The following is a 23,382-nucleotide window of genomic DNA, read 5'->3' as shown; positions in this document are numbered from 1 at the left end:
TTTAAGAACTCTTAAATTGAAGGCTTTCTTGAGGATGAGGGCATCAAGCATGAGTTCTCTTCTCCCTACACACCTCAGCAAAATGGTGTAGTGGAGAGAAAGAATAGAACTCTATTGGACATGGCGAGGACCATGCTTGATGAGTATAAGACTTCGGATCGGTTTTGGGCGAAAGCAATCAACATTGCTTGCTACTCCATCAACCGGCTCTACCTTCACCGAATCCTCAAGAAAACATCGTATGAACTCCTAACCGGTAAAAAGCCCAATGTTTCATATTTTAGAGTTTTTGGTAGCAAATGTTTTATTCTTGTTAAAAGAGGTAGAAAATCTAAATTTGCTCCTAAGGCTGTAGAAGGCTTTTTACTTGGTTATGACTCAAACACAAGGGCATATAGATTCTTCAACAAATCCACTGGATTAGTTGAGGTCTCTTGTGACATTGTGTTTGATGAGACTAACGGCTCTCAAGTAGAGCAAGTTGATCTTGATGAGCTAGATGATGAAGAGGCTCCATGCGTCGCGCTAAGGAACATGTCCATTGGGGATGTGTGTCCTAAGGAACCCGAAGAGCCCACTAATGCACAAGACCAACTGTCATCTTCCATACAAGCATCCCCACCAACCCAAGATGAGGATCAAGCTCAAGATGATGAAAATGAAGATCAAGAGGATGAGCTACCTCAAGAGGAGAGCAATGATCAAGGGGGAGATGACCATTACAAAGACAAGGAAGATGATCAAGAAGAACAGGGTCAAAGACCGCCACACCCAAGAGTCCACCAAGCGATACAACAAGATCACCCCGTGAACTCCATCCTCGACGATATTCATAAGGGGGTAACCACTCGATCTCGTGTCGCACATTTTTGTGAGCATTACTCTTTTGTGTCTTCTATTGAGCCATACAGGGTGGAAGACGCATTAAGAGATTCAGATTAGGTGTTGGCAATGCAAGAGGAGCTCAACAACTTCACGATGAATGAGGTATGTCATCTTGTTCCACGTCCTAACCAAAATGTTGTAGGAACCAAGCAGGTTTTCCGCAACAAGCAAGATGAGCATGGCGTGGTGACAAGGAACAAAGCCCGACTTGTGGCCAAGGGCTATTCACAAGTCGAAGGTTTGGATTTCGGTGAAACCTATGCACCCGTAGCTAGGCTTGAGTCAATTCGCATATTACTTGCCTATGCTACTTACCATGGCTTCAAGCTTTATCAAATGGACGTGAAGAGTGCCTTCCTCAATGGACCAATCAAGGAAGAGGTCTATGTTGAGCAACCTCCCAGATTTGAAGATAGTGAGTACCCTAACCATGTGTATAAACTCTCTAAGGCGCTTTATGGGCTCAAGCAAGCCCCAAGAGCATGGTATGAATGCCTAAGAGATTTTCTTATCACTAATGGCTTCAAAGTCGGTAAAGCCGATCCTACTCTCTTTACTAAAACAATTGCGAATGATTTGTTTGTATGCTAAATTTATGTTGATGATATCATATTTGGGTCTACTAACAAATCTACTTGTGAAGAGTTTAGTAGGATCATGATTCAAAAATTTGAGATGTCTATGATGGGGGAGTTGAAGTATTTCTTTGGATTTCAAGTGAAGCAACTCCAAGAGGGCACCTTCATCAGCCAAACGAAATACATTCAAGATATTCTTACCAAGTTTGGAATGAAGGATGCCAAGCCAATCAAGACACCCATGGGAAAAATACGTAGATCAAAAGGTATACCGGTCGATGATAGGATCTTTACTCTATTTATGTGCATCTCGACCGGATATTATGCTTTCCGTATGCATGTGTGCAAGATTCCAAGCCGATCCTAAGGAAGTTCACCTTAGGGCCGTGAAAAGAATCTTAAGATATTTAGTTCATACACCTAAATTTGGTCTTTGGTACCCCAAGGGATCCACTTTTGATTTAATAGGTTATTCTGATGCTGATTGGGCAGGGTGTAAAATTGATAGAAAGAGCACATCAGGGACTTGTCAGTTCTTAGGAAGATCACTGGTGTCTTGGGCTTCAAAGAAACAAAATTCAGTAGCTCTTTCTACCATCGAAGCCGAGTATATTGCCGCAGGTCATTGTTGCGCGCAATTGCTTTGGATAAGGCAAACCCTCTCCTATGTGATAATGAGAGTGCAATCCACATGGCGGATAATCCCGTTGAGCATAGCCGCACTAAACACATAGCCATTTGGTATCACTTTTTGAGAGATCACCAACAAAGGAGGGATATCGAGATTGCCTATGTTAGCACCAAAGAACAATTAGCCGATATCTTTACCAAACCACTAGATGAGAAGACCTTTACCATACTTAGGAATGAGCTAAACATTCTTGATTCTCGGAACTTTGATTGATACTTTGCACACATAGCTTATTCATGTACCTTTGGTCATATCTCTTTTATGTCCACGACTAATGTGTTTTCAAGTATATTCCTATGCTAAGTCGTAAATTGAAAGGGAAATGGAGTCTTCCGCGAAGACAAGGCTTCCACTCCACTCTATCGGTATTATTTACCCTTCGCCGTCACTCCGCACCGCTCTCCACTTTGGTATAATCTTCACTCATATTCATTTGTACCATTGGGGAGAAAGTAAAAAGGGCTCTAAAGACTCCGTTTTTGGCGATTAATGCCAAAGGGGGAGAGAGTATTAGCCCAAAGCAAAAGGACCGCACCACCACCAATTTCAAAAAGTTTAAAATGATGTTTTTAATTGGTATCCTATGATGAAATATTTAAAAGAAGAAGCTTTCAATTGGTTAGCATTTTTCAAAAATTGGTATAGTTAAATATTCTTTCAATTGGTAAAACTCTCTTGAGCACTAAGAGGAGAATTTCATCCAAGGGTGTTTTGTTTAAGTCAAAGGAAAAGCATTTGAAACAGGAGGAGAAAATTTCAAATCTTGAAAATGCTTCTTGCAATCTTATTCATATACCTTTGACTATTTGCAAAAGACTTTGAAAATATTTTTCCAAAAGAATTTGCAAAAACAAAACAAGTGGTGCAAGCATGGTCCAAAATGTTAAAAAGAAAGAAAGCAATCCATGCATATCTAATAAAAATATAAATTGGTTTAATTCCAAGTAACCTCTGCACTTACCTTATGCAAACTAGTTCAATTCTGCACTTATATATTTGCTTTGGTTTGTGTTGGAATCAATCACCAAAAAGGGGGAGATTGAAAGGGAAATAGGGTCAAACCTTTTCCTAAATGATTTTGATGGTTGAAATGCCCAACACAAATAATTGGACTAACTAGTTTGCTCTAGATTATATGTTCTACAGGTGCCAAAGGTTCAGTACAAACCAATAGAAAGATTAAAGTTAGGGTTCAAAAGAAAGGAGCAAAAGAAACTGAAGAGAACCCTGGTCTAGCGCATCGGACTGTCCGATGTGCCAGCAGAGCAACGTCTTGCCAGCGCAACGGTCGACTCCAACGGTCGACTGACAGGTCAACAGTGCGCGGACAGTTCGCGTAGAGTCAGAGCATCGCCAGAAGGCGCACCGGACAGTGAACAGTGACTGTCCGTTGCGACACTAGACTGTCTGGTGGCCCAGGCTGTCAGAACTCCAACGATCGAAACCGTCAGAACCCTAACGGTTGGGTGACGTGGCTGGCGCACCGAACAGTGTCCGGTGGCTCACCGGACTGTCTGGTGCGCCCATCGACAGCAGCCCTTTCCAACGGCTGTTTTGGTGGTTGGGGCTATAAATACCCCCCAACCACCACCATTCAAGGCATCCAAGTTTTCAGCAATAGTGCATTCAATACAAGAGCTCTAGACTTCACTCCAAGACACAAACAAGGGATCAAATCCTCTCCCAAGTCCAAAATCACTCCAAACACCTAGTGACTAGTGAGAGAGAGATTTTCGTGTTCATTTGAGTTCTTGTCGCTTGGATCGCTTTTCTTCTTCCCCATTCTTGTTCCCAAGACATTTGTAATCAAAGCAAGAGATACCAATTGTGTGGTGGTCCTTGTGGGGTCTAAGTGACCCATTTGATTGAGGAGAAAAGCTCACTCGGTCTAGGTGACCGTTTGAGAGAGGGAAAGGGTTGAAAGAGACCCGGTCTTTGTGACCACCTCAACGGGGAGTAGGTTTGCAAGAACCGAACCTCGGTAAAACAAATCACCGTGTCATCCACTCTATTTCTTTGGTTGATTTGTTTTCGCCCTCTCTTTTGGACTTGACTTTATTTCTAACGCTAACCCCGGCTTGTAGTTGTGTTTAAAGTTTGTAAATTTCAGTTTCTGCCTATCCACCCTGAAAGTCGCCTAGAGGGGGGTGAATAGGCAAATATGAAATTTATAAAGTTTAAGCACAACTACAAGTCGGGGTTAGCGTTAGAAATATTATTGATTCCAAAAGAGAGGGCGAAAACAAATCACAAGCGAATAAGAGAGGATGACACGATGATTTGTTTTACCAAGGTTCAGTTCTTGCAAACTTACTCCCCGTTGAGGTGGTCACAAAGACCGGGTCTCTTTCAACCCTTTCCCTCTCTCAAATGGTCACCTAGACCGAGTGAGCTTCCTTCCTTGATTTTTCGGGTCACTTAGACCCTGCAAGTACCACCACACAATTGGTGTATCTTGCTTTGCTTACAAGGCTTTGAGAGTAAGAATGAGAGAAAGAAGAAAGCCAACCAAGCAACAAGAACAACAAAAGAACACAAGCCGATCTTCTCATAAGTCCTAAAAACTAGAGTTGAATTGTGGACTTTGATTTGATCGGAGGCTTTGATTTGTGTCTTTGAGTGTTGTGTATTGCTCTTGTATTGAATGAGGAGTAGTGAATGCTTGGGTTGCTTGAAGAGTGGTGGTTGGGGGTATTTATAGCCCCAACCACCAAAATGGCCGTTGGGGAACTCTGCTGTCGACGGGCGCACCGGACACTGTCCGGTGCGCCAGCCACGTCACCCAACCGTTAGGGTTCGACCGTTGGAGCTTCTGACATGTGGGCCACCGGACAGGTCCTGTTCACTGTCCGGTGCGCCATCTGCGCTTGTTCTGACTTCTGCGCGTGCAGTTCGCGTACTGTAGCGTTGTCAGCCGACCATTGAACTCGACCGTTGCGCTGGCGACCGTTGCTCAGCTTGGCACACCGGACAGTCCGGTGCTACACCGGACAGTCCGATGAATTATAGCGAAGTGGCTTCCCAAATTCACGAAGGTGACAAGTTTGGAGTTGATCTCCCTGGTGCACCGGACACTGTCCGGTGGCACACCGGACAGTCAGATGCGCTAGACCAGGGCAGCCTTCGGTTGTCTTTTGCTCTTTTTATTTGAACCCTTTCTTGGACTTTTTATTGGTTTGTGTTGAACCTTTGGCACCTGTAGAACTTACAATCTAGAGCAAACTAGTTAGTCCAATTATTTGTGTTGGACATTTCAACCACCAAACTCATTTAGGAAAAGGTGTAAGCCTATTTCCCTTTCAATCTCCCCCTTTTTGGTGATTGATGCCAACACAAACCAAAGCAAATATATAAGTGTAGAATTGAACTAGTTTGCATAATGTAAGTGCAAAGGTTACTTGGAATTAAACCAATATACATTTCATAAGATATGCATGAATGCTTTCTTCATATTTAACATTTTGGACCACGCTTGCACCACTTGTTTTGTTTTTGCAAACTCTTTTAGAAATTCTTTTCAAATTCTTTTTGCAAATAGTCAAAGGCAAATGAATAAGATTTCGAGAAGCATTTTCAAGATTTGAAATTTTCTCCCCCTGTTTCAAATGCTTTTTCCTTTGACTAGACAAAACTCCCCCTCAATGAAATTCTCCTCTTAGTGTTCAAGAGGGTTTTTGATATTAATTTTGAAGAGGTTATTCCAATTTTGAAATTATGTCAAAGATAAGATACCAATTAAAAAAACTTTCTTTTTAATACAAATTTGAAAGACTACATTTTTGAAATTGGTGGTGGTGCGGTCCTTTTGCTTTGGGATAATACTTTCTCCCCCTTTGGCATGAATCGCCAAAAACGGATACTTGTGAGTGAAATATAAGCCCTTTATTACTTTCTCTCCCTTTGGCAAACAAAATATGAGTGAAGATTATACCAAATTGGAGAGCGGTGCGGAGTGACGGCGAATGATGAATAATTCGATGGAGTGGAGTGGAAGCCTTGTCTTCGCCGAAGACTCCATTTCCCTTTCAATCTATGACTTAGCATGAAATACACTTGAAAACCACATTAGTCATAGCACATGAAAGAGATATGATCAAAGGTACATAAATGAGCTATGTGTGCAAAATATCAATCAAAATTCCTAGAATCAAGAATGTTTAGCTCATGTCTAAGTTTGGTAAAAGTTTTCTCATCTAATGGCTTGGTAAAGATATTGGCTAATTGTTCTTTGGTGCTAACATAAGCAATCTCGATATCCCCCCTTTGTTCGTGATCCCTCAAAAAGTGATACCGAATGGCTATGTGCTTAGTGCGGTTGTGCTCAACGGGATTATCCGCCATGCGTATTGCACTTTCATTATTACATAGGAGAGGAACTTTGGTCAATTTGTAATCATAGTCCCTGAGGGTTTGCCTCATCTAAAGCAATTGCGCGCAACAATGGCCTGCGGCGATGTACCCGGCTTCGGCGGTAGAAAGAGCTACAGAATTTTGTTTCTTTGAAGCCCAAGACACTAGGGATCTTCCCAAGAACTGACAAGTCCCTGATGTGCTCTTTCTATAAATCTTACACCCTACCCAATCAGCATCTGAATATTCAATTAAATCAAAAGTGGATCCCTTGGGGTACCAAAGGCCAAACTTAGGTGTATAAACTAAATATCTCAAGATTCGTTTTACGACCCTAAGGTGAACTTCCTTAGGATCGGCTTGGAATCTTGCACACATGCATACGGAAAGCATAATATCCGGTCGAGATGCACATAAATAGAGTAAAGATCCTATCATCGACCGGTATACCTTTTGATCTACGGATTTACCCCCCGTGTCGAGGTCGAGATGCCCATTGGTTCCCATGGGTGTCTTGATGGACTTGGCATCCTTCATCCCAAACTTGGTAAGAATGTCTTGAATATACTTCATTTGGCTGATGAAGGTGCCCTCTTGAGTTGCTTCACTTGAAATCCTAAGAAATACTTCAACTCCCCCATCATAGACATCTCGAATTTTTGAACCATAATCCTACTAAACTCTTCACAAGTAGATTTGTTAGTAGACCCAAATATGATACCATCAACATAAATTTGGCATACAAACAAATCATTTGCAATAGTTTTAGTAAAGAGAGTAGGATCGGCTTTTCCGACTTTGAAGCCATTAGCAATAAGAAAATCTCTTAGGCATTCATACCATGCTCTTGGGGCTTGCTTGAGCCCATAAAGCGCCTTAGAGAGTTTATATACATGGTTAGGGTACTCACTATCTTCAAAGCCGGGAGGTTGCTCAACATAGATCTCCTCCTTGATTGGTCCATTGAGGAAGGCACTCTTCACGTCCATTTGATAGAGCTTAAAGCCATGGTAAGTAGCATAGGCAAGTAATATACGAATTGACTCAAGCCTAGCTACAGGTGCATAGGTTTCACCGAAATCCCAACCTTCGACTTGTGAATATCCCTTGGCCACAAGTCAGGCTTTGTTCCTTGTCACCACACCATGCTCATCTTGCTTGTTGCGGAAAACCCACTTGGTTCCTACAACATTTTGGTTAGCACATGGAACAAGATGCCAAACCTCATTCCTCGTGAAGTTGTTGAGCTCCTCTTGCATCGCCAACACCCAATCCGAATCTCTTAATGCATCTTCCACCCTGTATGGCTCAATAGAAGACACAAAAGAGTAATGTTCACAAAAATGAGCAACACGAGATCGAATAGTTACCCCCTTATGAATATCACCGAGGATGGAGTTCACAGGGTGATCTCGTTGTATTGCTTGGTGGACTCTTGGGTGTGGCGGCCTTGGACCGTCATCATCTTCCTTGTCTTGATCATTGGCATCTCCCCTTGATCATTGTCCTCCTCTTGAGGTGGCTCATCTTCTTGATCTTCATTTTCATCCTCTTGAGCTTGGTCCTCATCTTGAGTTGGTGGAGATGCTTGATTTGAAGATGATGGTTGATCTTGTGCATGTGGAGGCTCTTCGGATTCCTTAGGACACACATCCCTAATGGTCATGTTCCTTAGCGCGACACACGGAGCCTCTTCATCATCTAGCTCATCAAGATCAACTTGCTCTACTTGAGAGGCGTTAGTCTCATCAAACACAATGTCACAAGAAACTTCAACTAGTCCAGTGGACTTGTTAAAGACTCTATATGCCCTTGTGTTTGAGTTATAACCAAGTAAAAAGCCTTCTATAGCCTTAGGAGCAAATTTAGATTTTCTACCTCTTTTAACAAGAATAAAGCATTTGCTACCAAAGACTCTAAAATACGAAACATTGGGCTTTTTACCGGTTAGGAGTTCATATGAAGTCTTCTTGAGGATTCGGTGAAAGTAGAGACGGTTGATGGCGTAGCAAGCGGTGTTGATTGCTTTCGCCCAAAACCGGTCCGAAGTCTTGTACTCATCAAGCATGGTCCTCGCCATGTCAAGTAGAGTTCTATTCTTCCTCTCCACTACACCATTTTGTTGTGGCGTGTAGGGAGAAGAGAACTCATGCTTAATGCCCTCATCCTCAAGAAAGCCTTCTATTTGTGAGTTCTTGAACTCCATCCCGTTGTCGCTTCTAATTTTTTTGATCCTTAAGCCGAAATCATTTTGAGCCCGTCTCAAGAATCCCCACTACAGGAATTCTAAAGATTCCCGTCAGTCAAACTAACTCCCGTCGGCCAGAGCAAAAGCCGGCGGGCATAGAGTAATTCTCGTCGGCCCACTAGCAGCCGACAGGAGTTATGTTAACTCCCGTCGGCCACATCCCAGGCCGACGGAGATTACTTTAACGCCGTCGGCCACGTCCCAGGCCGACGGGGATTACGTTAACTCCCGTCGGCCACATCACAGGCCGACGGGGATTAACCAGTTATGAGACCGGCCGAGACCACGTGCGGGCTCATTCACCTTGGTTTACCTTCAAACCGCCGCCGGCCTCTACCTCGCCGCCGCCTCCGCCCCTAGCCGCGACCGCCGAGCACCGCCGCCCGTAGCCGCGCCCGCCCCGAGCGCCGTCGCCCCTAGCCGCGCCCGCCCAAGCCCTCGCCCGCGCGCCTAGCCGCGCTGCCGCCCCTGCCCGAGCTGCGCCGCCGCTGCCCCCCACCGAGCGCCCCACGCGGCCCCGCCCCCGGCCGAGCGCGCGACGCCGCCCCGACCCGCGCACCCGCCTCGAGCGCCCCCACACCGCCCCGGCCCGCCTGAGCTGCGCCGCCCCCTAGCCCCCGTCGTCCGTCGTACGCCCTCAACAAGTCGCCGCCGTCCCCAGCCCACCATCGTCCGTCGTCCGCCAGTGCCTCGACGCACCGGTCAACCACCGCAACCGAGGGCTCGCCATCCGGTCTGCGTTCGAGTTCGAGTCGTCGAGGTATAATCTTATTTCTAAATGTGAATTAATATGTGATTATTTTCGTCGGTTTTTTTGTGGCCGACGGGAGTTAACTTTCATATGATTAGAGGTAGTTTAAAATTGTTAATTGATAGTGTTCTTAGTTTTCATATGACTTTATGCATTATACTTGCTAGTTTTAGTATCATGTGTGGCTTGATGTTAGGTAAATATTAATTCTATTATTATAGTTGATTTAACAAATGGTTTATGTTTTAATTTTCGTCGGTTTTTATGGCCGACGGGAGTTAGCTGTAATGCGATTATAATTTGTTTAATATTGTTATTTGTTAGTATGGTTTGACCTAATATTATTTGATGTATGATATTTGTTATTTGTAACTTGATTTTGTAAATATGATATGATGTATTTGATGTTATTATTTAATGAAATTGATGTTATGCAAGCATTAATCAATTTGATAGATTTGATGTTATAGGTAATGAATTTGATGTTCTGCAATTATAATTTAATTTGATGGATTGGATGTTTGCAAATATTGTTAATTGATGGATATCATGTTAATTTGATGTTATTTATGTGTATATATAGTTATTTATGTATATATATAGTTTTACTACTTACCTATAGATGTATGTGTGACGTGTAGAAACATGATTGTCTCACACGCACTCTTTACTCGTACACACAGCCGCAATAATGGGTGATAGACGTGATTGGATGTATGAAGGTTTCAAGAAGGGTGGATGTCACACAAGTGAATGGTTTGCCAAGACACAGATGTTTCTGGATCATGCAGATGCTTTATCACAAATAGATAATATTAGGTGTCCATGCAATAAATGTAGAAGTATGACGAGCCACACCAAGAGGCAGGTCACACTACACCTGTGCTCACATGGTTTCGTGCCAGGCTATAAGGTCTGGTATCTCCACGGTGAAGATGTTGAACGAGCAACAGAAGTAGAAGTTGATGACAGTGAAGATGATGTTGATAGGATGGACCAGATGCTTGAGGATCTGCAGCCTGAATTGGCCCCAGATCATCATGATTCACCTACACCGGAGGTTCAGAATTTCTTCGACCTCCTGAAAGCGTCAGAAGAGCCTCTTCATGGGCACACTGACGTGACCGTACTCGAATTCATGACCCGGCTGATGTCAATCAAGTCCAAGTTTGTGTTCTCAATTAATTGTTACAAGGAGCTTGTGGATTTGATTAGCGAGGTTCTTCCTACGGGTCACAAGATGCCCAAAGACATGTACCAGTCCAAGAAATTGCTTGAAGGTCTTGGTATGGAGTATGAGAAGATTGATGTTTGCCAGGACAACTGTATGCTTTTTTGGAAGGAACATGGCAGAGAGCAGAAATGCTTAAAATGTGGGAAGTCGAGGTACGTGGAGCTTGTAAATGAAGATGGGGAGAAGGTGGTGACAAAGGTTGCACATAAACAGCTTCGGTACATGCCTCTCACTCCTAGAGTGAAACGTTTGTTTCTCTCGAGGAAGACCGCTATGCACATGAGGTGGCATAAAGATTGTACGGACAGACAAGATGGTTTAATGGTGCACCCGTCAGATGGTGATGCATGGAAGGCTCTTGACAAATTTGATCCAGATTTTGCCAGCGATGCAAGAAACGTTCGTATCGGCTTGGCAACTGATGGTTTCACGCCGTTCAATATGATCGCTGTGTCGTATTCATGTTGGCATGTCATTGCCATACCATACAACCTTCCACCTGCTCTTTGCATGAAATATGAGTTTATGTTCCTATGTCTTGTTATACCTGGGCCTGAGCATCCTGGCGTACGCCTCAATGTGATGCTTCAACCACTGATTGAAGAGTTAAAGAAGCTATGGCAAGGTGTGGAATCCTATGACTGCTTCAAGAAGCAGAAATTCAATCTTCGTGTTGCATATCTGTTCTCGATTCATGATTTTATGGCGTATGGTATTTTCTCTGGATGGAGCGTGCATGGTAGATTGACGTGTCCTTATTGTGCTAAAGATACAGATTGTTTTCGTCTTAGTGCTGGTGGCAAGATATGTTACTTTGATTGCCATAGATGTTTTCTACCCTTCAATCACCCCTTCAGAAGGCAGAGAAAGGAGTTTAGGAAGGGCACCATCGTCATGAAGGGACCGCCCAAGCGACGTAGTGGGATAGAAATTACAGAAGAGCATATGAAACTTGTCCTAGACGAGAGTGGGAAAAGGTATCAAGGTTTTGGTCAGGAGCATAACTGGACTCACATATGTGGCTTGTGGGAGCTTCCTTATGCTAAGTCATTGATTTTGATGCACAACATCGACGTCATGCATCAAGAGAGTAACTTTTGCCAAGCCCTCATAAATACATGCATGGATTTCCCTGATAAAACGAAAGACAATGACAAGGCACGCATGGACTTAGCAGTGATATGTGATCGTCCAACCCAAGTGCTTAGAGAAAACGGAGGCAAACCAAAAGCTGACTATTGTCTGAAATCTAAGCAACGGAAAGAAGTGATGAAGGGGATGAAGGATATTAAATTCCCCGATGGTTATGTCGCTGGTTTTAGAAGATCTGTGAACTTGAAGACAATGAAGATGAATGGACTGAAGAGCCATGACTTCCACATAATTATGGAGAGGCTCATGCCTGTAATGTTTCGTGGGTACATTTCCGAACCTGTGTGGAAAACGTTAGCTGAAGTTAGCTATTTCTACAGACGGTTGTGTGCTAAAGAAATCAGAAGAGATGTGATGGAACAGCTGGAGAAAGAGGCACTGGTGCTTTTGTGCAAATTGGAAAAAATATTTCCACTGGGTTTCTTCAATCCTATGCAACATCTCTTTACACATCTTCCATATGAGGCTAAGGTCGGTGGTCCTGTTCAGTATAGGTGGTGTTTCATATAGAAAGAGCATTAAAGAAGCTTAGAGCAATGGTGGGCAATAAGGCAAGAGTTGAAGGATGTATTGCGGAACAATTTAAACTAAAAGAGGTAGCACACTTCACAAGTTGTTACTTTGCAGAAGAACATAATGTATTTGCTCGAAAGAAAAGGTACCATGATGATGAACGAGAGATGCCTCCGTGTAGTGATCTTTCAATTTTTCATACAAACGGCAAAGCCATTGGTCCACCCAAGGCATATCACCTCAGTATGGAAGAACAAAAGTCTGCTTTATTGTACATGTTCACGAATATGCCTGAGGTGGAGAAATACTTTGTGTAAGACTTATTTTCTTAAACTGTTCATATGTGAATTAGTTTATGTTATCAAATATCTCATATCATACAATAATATTTGACAGCGAGTTTGATGAACAAAACATGAGGTGTCTCGGTAGGCCAACAGCGAGAGACGTAGACAAATTGCGACGCGATGGTATGCATGGGCGACCTAATTTCATTATGTGGCTTCGGGACCGTGTAAGTCTTAATTATGTGGCTCCGAGAGCTAATTTCAGTTAACTAATATTACAGAATTTGCTAATGCTTTGTGGCATAATTGACAGTTTGGGGAGGAAATGAATTTGAATGATGACTTACGTCAGTTATCTATTGGAAGCGTAACTGCTAAAAGCTATGGACGTTACGACGTCAATGGATATCGCTTTCGTTCAAGCATTTTCGAATCAAGTCATCCTATGGCCGCCACTCAAAATAGTGGAGTCGTTACTAGGGCAACCGACATGGAAGGACACGAAGCCTGCTATTACGGGAAAATCAAAAATATAATTGAGATTACATTTGCTGGAAATAAGCCTTTAGCGCTAGTTTTCTTTGAGTGTAAATGGTATGACCCGAAGTATTATAGGACCGAATTTGGGATGACACAGATCCAACCTGAAAAATTGCTTCAAGGACATGACATGTATATCCTTGCCCATCAAGCAGACCAAGTTTATTTCTCGATATATCCATGCAAAAAGTTGTCTAAATGGAGGGTTGTGTACAATGTAAATCCCCGCGAACGCCTATACACTCCTGGTGAGGACGAATATCAAATTGGTCACCTTGAGCAGGTTGATGAGGTGTTTCAAGAAGAAGAGTTGCCCACTAGTTTTCATATTGATCCTGCACCGGCATTAGATTCACTAGTTGCAGACGTTAACGACTTAACTTTTCCCGAGAGACGGAGAAGACAACCTGTTAGGAGAAAAGTTACATGGCGACCTCTGCATAGAAGAGAACAAATAGATCCTGATTTTGATGATATTTAACAAGTAAAGTTGTTTTGTTATTTCTCATGTTTATATTTTTAAGTATTATGTCATTTTTTATGCACTAATGAATAATTCTTATTTTTTATGCAGGATGCCGCCAAAATCAAAGAAGTCAGTGAAGGGGCTGTTCAAGGGCCTGGGCCTTTTTCAGGGCAGTTCTTCGAGCAGCAGCAGACGTCGAGAGCTGTTGAGCGCGGTACATGGAGATGAGGTAACATATCTTGTACAAATAAATTTGTTTACATATTTACAAATAAATCTTGAGTTGTATGTACCAGGATGAGCAGCACACTGAGGAGCAGCACATTGAGGAGGAGGAGCACAATGAGGCTGAGCAGCACAATGAGGAGGTGGAGCACAATGAGGAGGTGGAGCACGGGACATGGGACCAGGCCGCACAGCATCACCAACCATGGGACCAGTGGGACCACCAGAGAGAGCAGCAACAGGCGTGGGACCAGTGGGGCCAACAGGGCGAACTGGCTGACAACCCGATGGATGATGGCTCGGGAGGCTCTTCAGCGACACGCACACGTCGCTCAAGAAAAAGCCACTCAGTAAAGCCTCGTCACGCGATAGAGCGAGAGGCTGATAGGACTTTAATCATGCCACATGGAGATCGGTGAGTGTAATATATTAACTAATCTCATATAACTATTATGTGTATTGTTAATGTTTTTGTGTAATGCAGGAATTGGGAGGACCTGTACTTTGACGGCAAGGGACACCACACTCAGGTTAACCTTACGTTGGGTTCTCTTTGCCGCCTTCACTACACTGGTATAGTGAAGGTGTCAAACGGTGATACCGAGGATGAGGTGCTCGTCAGTACCTGGGACGAGTACAAGTTTAAAAAGGAACGAAACCACACCGACAGACAGGGACTTGTGCGTAATGACTTTTGGGTATGAATTCTTTATTATTTTTGTTATGTTTCTTAATATTGTAAATCTATGACTTATACCATTGTATTTGTATTCTTTATGTTGTAGCTTCGATATCGGTTGCCTGACGGAGAGGATTACATGGGGCACGCTGAACGTGTCTTCCAAAACAATGCAAAGAAGCTGGTGAAGGATGTCATATACTATGCGAGAATTCAGGCTACAAACCTGTATTTTCAAAATCATCCGGAAGAAGCAGGCCCCTTGAATAAAAAGGAAGGGTCCTCAAAGATATATTTGACTGAGGATCAATATCGTGAGGTTAGTATTCAATTTGTTTTACCCTTTATATTGATTGTTGTGATTGATATAATATGTAACATTGTGTGTGCAGGTGATGGTTCCATGGATGGCGCCCGTGTCTGATGCGTACTATGCTTTGTGTCGATATTGGGCTTCCGAAGGCTTCCAGAAAGCGTCAGCGCATCACAGACAATGTCGAGGAACCAATCCTAACCAGAAGTTTGGCGGTGACGATATGATACGAAAAGCTAAAAGAATGGTAAGTTTGATCTATCTATGTCGATCAGCAAATAATACGATTGCTTATGAATGTATTTTGTTTATACAGGAAGCTACGAGTGGCCAAAAGCCTAGTGACATTGAGGTCTACCAGGAGGACCACAAAGTACCAGACCCGAACAACCCTGACCAGCTCTGCAGCCAGACAGCCACGGATCGGCTAGTGAGTTTTGGCCAAAAAGTACAAACGTTTAAAGTATAGAAATTCCTGCATTTGTAAGGTTGTGAATGATGTATAGGCGGCATATGGGGAGGATATGGTTTGTCGCCATGGCCCTGACTTCGACTGGCGCCATGAACCGGTGGATCCCTCGGTGGTGTACGCAAGTGGTGGTGGCAAAGCGCATGGACGGTAAGCTCTAACTTATGAAATTATATGGTTGACACTAAATTGATTATGCAGTAATCACATTTTTTGAATCACTTATAGATACGCACTCTTCGACGGATTCATTGACTCATCGTCGGTGAGATTTCAGAGGACGGGTTCGTCTTCCTGTAGCTCATGCTCTCGTCGACCGAACGAGCAGGAGTTGGAGATTATGAGGATGCGTGAGGAGATGAGACAACAACGAGAATTTATGGAGGCATGCAATGCACATAACCAAGCGATGTATCAAGTGAGTATACATAATCCGAACTCTAAATTATTATATTTCAATACAACATCTTTAATATTAACACATGTTTAACAGTTAATGCAGCAACAGGGCATGGCAACAAATTTTCCACCGCCACCACAATGGAGCCAGTTTGCAAACACACCAGCTCCGCCACCACAGTTCAACACCCCTCCGACACATATACCTGCACCTGGAGAGAGGGTACGTTTGATAACTGTCGATTAATTTATACACTTGTATACTTTTTGATATTTGCATTTAACGTGTTGATATTTGCTAACTTGCATAGGTTACGCCCGAAGCGGGTGGTAGTGGTTCTGATCCCATAGCAGGGACTGGATTTGTTGACTCGCTCTTCATGTTCCCTCCTCCTGGTGGTGGTGGCGGCAGCGGTCAAAGCTCTAACCACCCAAGTGATGGTTATCTCTAAACACTTGAACTCATGCTCGTTATGTATTTTAACTCGTGGACATTATGTTTGTGTAAACACTCTCGTATCTGAAATGTTTGTGATGTGTGAATTATATCAATGTGTTTGTGATGTGTGATGTCAATGCGTTTGTGATTTATATGTTCATGTGATATGTTTTGTCATATGTTTGTGATATATATGTTTTGTGTATGTTATGTGTGCAATTGTGGAGAAATATCTAATTTTGTGTTGTTGTTGCAGAATTATAGGTTAACTCCCGTCGGCCCAGTTAATTCCCGTCGGTTTGACCATAGCCGACGGGAATTAACTATTAACTCCCGTCGGTCCAGTTAATTCCCGTCGGCTGACCTGGCCGACGGGGATTAATTAGTAACTCCCGTCGGCCAGGTCAGCGGACGGGGATTAATTAGTAACTCCTGTCGGCCAGGTCAGCCGACGGGGATTAATTAGTAACTCCCGTTGGTTGTGGTGGCCGACGGGAATTAGCCGTAATTCCCGTCGGCTCGATATTGGCCGACGGGGATTAAGTATTCCCGTCGGCGGCCGACGGGGATAACCGGCTGACAATCGACGGGAATAAGCCCTAAACCGACGGGAATTACTTATTCCCGTCGGTTTAGTGCTTATTCCTGTCGGTTTCTGGCCTACGGGAATTAACTGTTTTCCTGTAGTGCCCTTTAAGGTCTCTTGGGTTTGTGATTTTTCCTGCAAAAAGAACACCCAAGTGAAGCGAGAATAATCATCCACAATAACTAGACAATACTTACTCCCGCCGATGCTTATTTAAGCTATCGGGCCGAATAGATCCATGTGGAGTAGCTCAAGCGGCCTGTTAGTCGTCATGATGTTCTTGTGTGGATGATGAACACCAACTTGCTTCCCTGCTTGACATGCGCTATAAATCCTGTCTTTTTCAAAATGAACATTTGTTAGTCCCAAAATGTGTTCTCCCTTTAGAAGCTTATGAAGATTCTTTATCCCAACGTGGGCTAGTCGGCGATGCCAGAGCCAACCCATGTTAGTCTTAGCAATTAAGCAAGTGTCGAGTTTAGGTCTATTAAAATCAACTAAGTATAGCTGACCCTCTAACACTCCTTTAAATGCTACTGAATCATCACTTCTTCTAAAGACAGTAACACCTATATCCGTAAAAAGACAATTGTAGCCCATTTTACATAATTGAGAAACTGAAAGCAAGTTATAGTCTAAAGAATCTACAAGAAAAACATTTGAAATGGAATGGTCAGGTGATATAGCATTTTACCAAGTCCTTTGACCAAACCTTGATTTCCATCCTCGAATGTGATAGCTCTTTGGGGATCATGGTTTTTCTCGTAGGAGGAGAACATCATTTTCTCCCCAGTCATGTGGTTTGTGCACCCGCTATCAATTATCCAACTTAAGCCCCCGGATGCATAAACCTACAAAACAAGTTTAGGCCTTGTTCTTAGGTACCCAAACGGTCTTGGGTCCTTTGACATTAGAAACAAGCACCTTGGGTACCCAAACATAAGTCTTTGAACCCTTGTGTTTGCCCCCAACATATTTGGCAACTACTTTGCCTGATTTGTTAGTTAAAACATAAGAAGCATCAAAAGTCTTAAATGAAATATTAGGTTCATTTGATGCTATAGGAGATTTCTTTTTAGGCAATTTTATATGGGTTGATTGCCTAGAGCTAGATGCCTCACTCTTATACATAAAAGAATGATGAGAGCCAGAGTGAGACTTCCTAGAATGAATTCTCCTAATTTTGTGTTCGGGATAACCGACAGGGTATAAAATGTAACCCTCGTTATCCTGAACCATGGGAGCTTTGCCCTTAACAAAGTTAGATAATTTTTTAGGAGCATTAAGCTTGACATTGTCTACCTGTTGGAAGCCAATGCCATCCTTAATGCTAGGGTGTCTCCCACTATAGAGCATGCTTCTAGCAAATTTAAATTTTTCATTTTCTAAGTCATGCTCATTAATTTTTGCACTAAGTTGAGCTATGTGATCATTTTGTTGTTTAATTAAGGCTAGGTGATCATGAATAGCATCAACATTAATATCTCTACATCTAGTGCAAATAGTAACATGCTCAATGGTAGATGTAGAGGGTTTGCAAGTATTTAATTCAACAATCTTAGCATGTAAAATAGCGTTCTCATCTCTAAGATTGGAAATAGAATCATTGCAAACATTTAAATCTTTAGCCTTAGCAATTAATTTTTCATTCTCAATTTTAAGGCTAGAGAGAGATGCATTCAATTTGTCAATCTTAGAAATCGAATTAGCATTATCATTTCTAAGGTTGACAATAGAATCATCACTAACATTTAATTTCTCAACCTTAGCAATCAATTTATCATTTTCAAATCTACGGTTGGAAATAGTGTCATGGCAAGTGCTTAGCTCACTAGTCAAATTTTCACATTTTTCTATCTCCTGAGCATAAGCATTTTTAACTTTAACATGTTTCTTATTTTCTTTAATAAGGAAGTCCTCTTGGCTATCCAAGAGTTCATCCTTCTCATGAATGGCACTAATCAATTCATTTAGTTTTTCTTTTTGTTGCATGTTTAAGTTGGCAAAAAGGGTGAGCAAATCATCCACATCATCACTAGAGCTAGCCTCATCACTAGATGTTGCATATTTAGTGGAAGCTCTAGATTTTACCTTCTTGTTTTTGCCGTCCTTTGCCATGAGGCACTTGTGGCCGATGTTGGGGAAGAGAAGACCCTTGTTGACGGCGATGTTTGCGGCGTCCTCGTCGTAGGAGGAGTCGGTGGAGCTCTCATCAGAGTCCCACTCCCGACAAACATGGGCATCGTCGCCCTTCTTCTTGTAATACTTCTTCTTCTCCTTTCTTCTCCCCTTCTTGTCGTCGCCCCTGTCACTGTCACTTGATAATGGATATTTAGCAATGAAATGACCGGGCTTACCACACTTGTAGCAAACTTTCTTGGAGCGGGGCTTGTAGTCCTTCCCCCTCCTTTGCTTGAGGATTTGGCGAAAGCTTTTGATGATTAAATCCATCTCCTCATTGTCGAGCTTGGAGGCGTCGATGGGGAGCCTACTTGATGTAGACTCTTCTTTCTTCTCCTCCGTTGCTTTGAAGGCAACGGGTTGCACCTTGGGTGTGGAGGTGGCGCCTCGCTCAGTGATTTGTTTGGAGCCTTTGATCATTAGCTCAAAGCTCACAAATTTCCCTGTCACTTCCTCGGGAGACATTAGTTTATATCTAGGATCACCACGAATTAATTGTACTTGAGTAGGGTTAAGAAAAACGAGTGATCTAAGAATAACCTTGACCATTTCATGGTCATCCCATTTGGTGCTCCTGAGGTTGCGCACTTGGTTCACCAAGGTCTTGAGCCGGTTGTACATTGCTTGTGGCTCCTCCCCTTGATGAAGCATGAAGCGACCGAGCTCCCCCTCGATCGTTTCCCTCTTGGTGATTTTGGTCACCTCGTCTCCTTTGTGTGCGGTCTTTAGTACGTCCCAAATCTCTTTGGCACTCTTCAACCCTTGCACCTTATTATACTCCTCTCGACTTAGAGAGGCGAGGAGTATAGTGGTGGCTTGGGAGTTGACATGCCGGATTTGGGCTACCTCGTCCGAGTCATAGCCTTCATTCCCCACGGATGGTTCCTGCGCACCAAATTCAACAATGTCCCAAATACTAGCGTGGAGTGAGGTTAGATGGTGCCTCATTTTATCACTCCACATACAATAATTTTCATCATCAAAAACCGGTGGTTTGCCTAGTGGGACGGAAAGTAAAGGAGTGCGTTTGAAAATGCGAGGATAGCGTAAGGGGATCTTACTAAACTTCTTGCGCTCATGGCGCTTAGAAGTGACGGACGGTGCGTCGGAGCCGGAGGTGGAAGGCGATGAAGAATCGGTCTCGTAGTAGACCACTTTCTTCATTTTCTTCTTGTCGCCACTCCGTTGCGACATGACGCGGGGAGGTGATTCCTCCCTCTTGTTGCCGGACTCCCCCGATGGAGCCTTCCCGTGGCTTGTGGCGGGCTTCTCGCCGGTCACCATTTCCATCTTGGCATGAGCTCCCGACATCACTTCGAGCGGTTAGGCTCTTAATGAAGTACCGGGCTCTGATACCAATTGAAAAGTCGCCTAGAGGGGGGTGAATAGGCAAATCTGAAATTTATAAAGTTTAAGCACAACTACAAGCCGGGGTTAGCGTTAGAAATATAATTGAGTCCGAAAGAGAGGGCGAAAACAAATCACAAGCGAATAAGAGCGGATGACACGGTGATTTGTTTTACCGAGGTTCGGTTCTTGCAAACCTACTCCCCGTTGAGGTGGTCACAAAGACCGGGTCTCTTTCAACCCTTTCCCTCTCTCAAACGGTCACCTAGACCGAGTGAGCTTCCTTCCTTGATTTTCCGGGTCACTTAGACCTCGCAAGGACCACCACACAATTGGTGTCTCTTGCTTTGCTTACAAGGCTTTGAGAGTAAGAATGAGAGAAATAAGAAAGCCAACCAAGCAACAAGAACAACAAAAGAACACAAGCCGATCTTCTCACAAGTCCTAAAAACTAGAGTTGAATTGTGGACTTTGATTTGATCGGAGGCTTTGATTTGTGTCTTGGAGTGTTGTTTATTGCTCTTGTATTGAATGAGGAGTAGTGAATGTTTGGGTTGCTTGAAGAGTGGTGGTTGGGGGTATTTATAGCCCCAACCACCAAAATGGCCGTTGGGGAACTCTCCTGTCGACGGGCGCATAGGACACTATCCGGTTCGCCAGCCACATCACCCAACCGTTAGGGTTCGACCGTTGGAGCTTCTGACATGTGGGCCACCGGACAGGTCCTGTTCACTGTTCGGTGCGTCATCTGCGCCTGCTCTGACTCCTGCGCGCGCAGTCCGCGTACTGTAGCATTGTCAGCCGACCGTTGAACTCGACCGTTGCGTTGGCAACCGTTGCTCCGCTTGGCACATCGGACAGTCCGGTGCTACACCGGACAGTCCGATGAATTATAGCAGAGTGGCTTCCCAAATTCCCGAAGTTGGCAAGTTTGGAGTTGATCTCCCTGGTGCACCAGACACTATCCGGTGGTGCACCGGACAGTCCGGTGCGCCAGACCAGGGCAGCCTTCGGTTGTCTTTTGCTCTTTTTATTTGAACCCTTTCTTCGACTTTTTATTGGTTTGTGTTGAACCTTTGGCACCTGTAGAACTTACAATCTAGAGCAAACTAGTTAGTCCAATTATTTGTGTTGGGCATTTCAACCACCAAAATCATTTAGGAAAAGGTGTAAGCCTATTTCCCTTTCACAACCCCCTGTAGGCCACTTTCAATGGGCTTTCAAATGAGATGTATCATTCTTTGTTACACCTGAAAGCTTCTTTGAACAATAATTACATTTTGCCTTCCAAACATCTCCAACTTTTACCCTCTTGAATTCATTCCACACTGCAGATTTCAATTTTCTTTTTCTCCCATTTCCTTCTACTTCTACTTCATCATCATCCTCATCACCATCATGTTCAACATTAATCACATTCTCCGGAAGCCCACTTCCACCCTCAACAGATGCTTGAGATGAGGGAGGTTGAAATTGAGGGTTGCTACTTTCATTGGGAGTTGACATCACAATCTGCACAAACAAAATCCATTTATCCATACAAGTAATCTTTTCAAATCCTTACAAGCAATATGTCCAAAACTCCAAATCGACACACAAATTTATCCAAGCCAGTTTTGTTTACCAGAGAAGACGAGAGAAGACTCTTCGCTCAGCTCGGCGCACAGCTCGGCCGGCCTGCCTAGGTGCTCGCTGCTTGATGCCCTATGCCCCTGCAGGCCTGGTGGCTGGTGGCTGGCGGCTGGCCTAGACGCCCTGTGCCCCTGTAGGCCTGGTGCTGGCGTGACCGCGTGAACTGCGGCGGTTATTGCCTAGAGGGCTTGGGGCTTGGGCAGTTGGGCGCTTGGCGACTAGGGTTAGAAACTAGGGCTCTGGGATGACAAGAGAGAGTGAGAGACTGAGAGGGCACTGCCGCACTGGCCACTGGATTGTTGGGGGCTAGGGCTGGGACCTAGGACTAGGAGGCTGGCCGCTAGGACCTGGGAGGCTGGGGGCTGGCAGCCTGGCACTGGAATCTGGGATGCGACCACTGGGTGTTTGGGTCCACATGTCATATGTCCATCGGGTGACGGATATGGATAGCAGATATCCATACCCACGAAATTATTACCCGTGGATACCGTATAGTATCCATATCCGTACCCGCGGATATGAAAGTCCACCATATCCATACCCAACGGGTAAACAACCGCGGTTATCTACCCATATCCGTATCCACTACCATCCCTAGGTAAGTCGGTTAATGAAATTGTCCAAGATAGGTTTTCTATTTCTTTGTAGGATTGTTTACATAAAAGGTGGAGCTAGTTCCTGAGGTGGGTCATGTCGGTATTCTTGGAGAATGCCCAAATTGGCTCAACTTTTACTCCAATGAACTTGAATCCAATTTGGATGATTTAGATACTCCTATACGAATGACTATGTGATCCAAATGCTAAAGTTGGTAGAAGTATTCGGTGGAGTGCATTCTCATTTATCATGCATAGTAATGAGCTATATTGAAGGACTAATGAAGAGTTGTTGCTCAAGTGCTTGAATTTTGTTTAAGCAAATGTTGCAATGGGAGAAGTTCATGAATACATATGAAGAGATGATAAGGGTGCTAATAGAGTCGATGGCTAAGATATTTCAAGTGACAAGACCTTGATCAAGTTTGCCAAAAGGAAATTAAGGACATATCTCAAAAATGTAAAAATGGGTGTGCTCATGTTGCCTAAGCATACCACAAGAAAAATGAGAAGCAACAAGTTGGGAAATTCATATGATGTAATCAAAACAATAGTTGAAAGGTCAAATATGTTAGAGAAGTTGCAAGGTGATTGTCTTTCAAGAGCAATTAACGAAAGATACTAAAAACTATTTACTAAGTTTTGGTAAGAGGTCTAAGTAGTCATCAAGCAATGGTGAATACATGTATCACCCTTAGAACAAATATGGTTGATGTATACATCACCCTTATATGCTAAATAACCTATGAATTGGACATTGTTACTATTTTAGTGATTTTTCATTTTTAGGTTTTCCTAAACATACATAAAAATAGGAGGCA

Source organism: Zea mays, chromosome 1, assembly GCF_902167145.1.
Source record: "Zea mays cultivar B73 chromosome 1, Zm-B73-REFERENCE-NAM-5.0, whole genome shotgun sequence".
In the NCBI taxonomy this organism is placed as follows: domain Eukaryota; kingdom Viridiplantae; phylum Streptophyta; class Magnoliopsida; order Poales; family Poaceae; genus Zea; species Zea mays.
Note: the sequence above shows the minus strand (reverse complement) of the source record.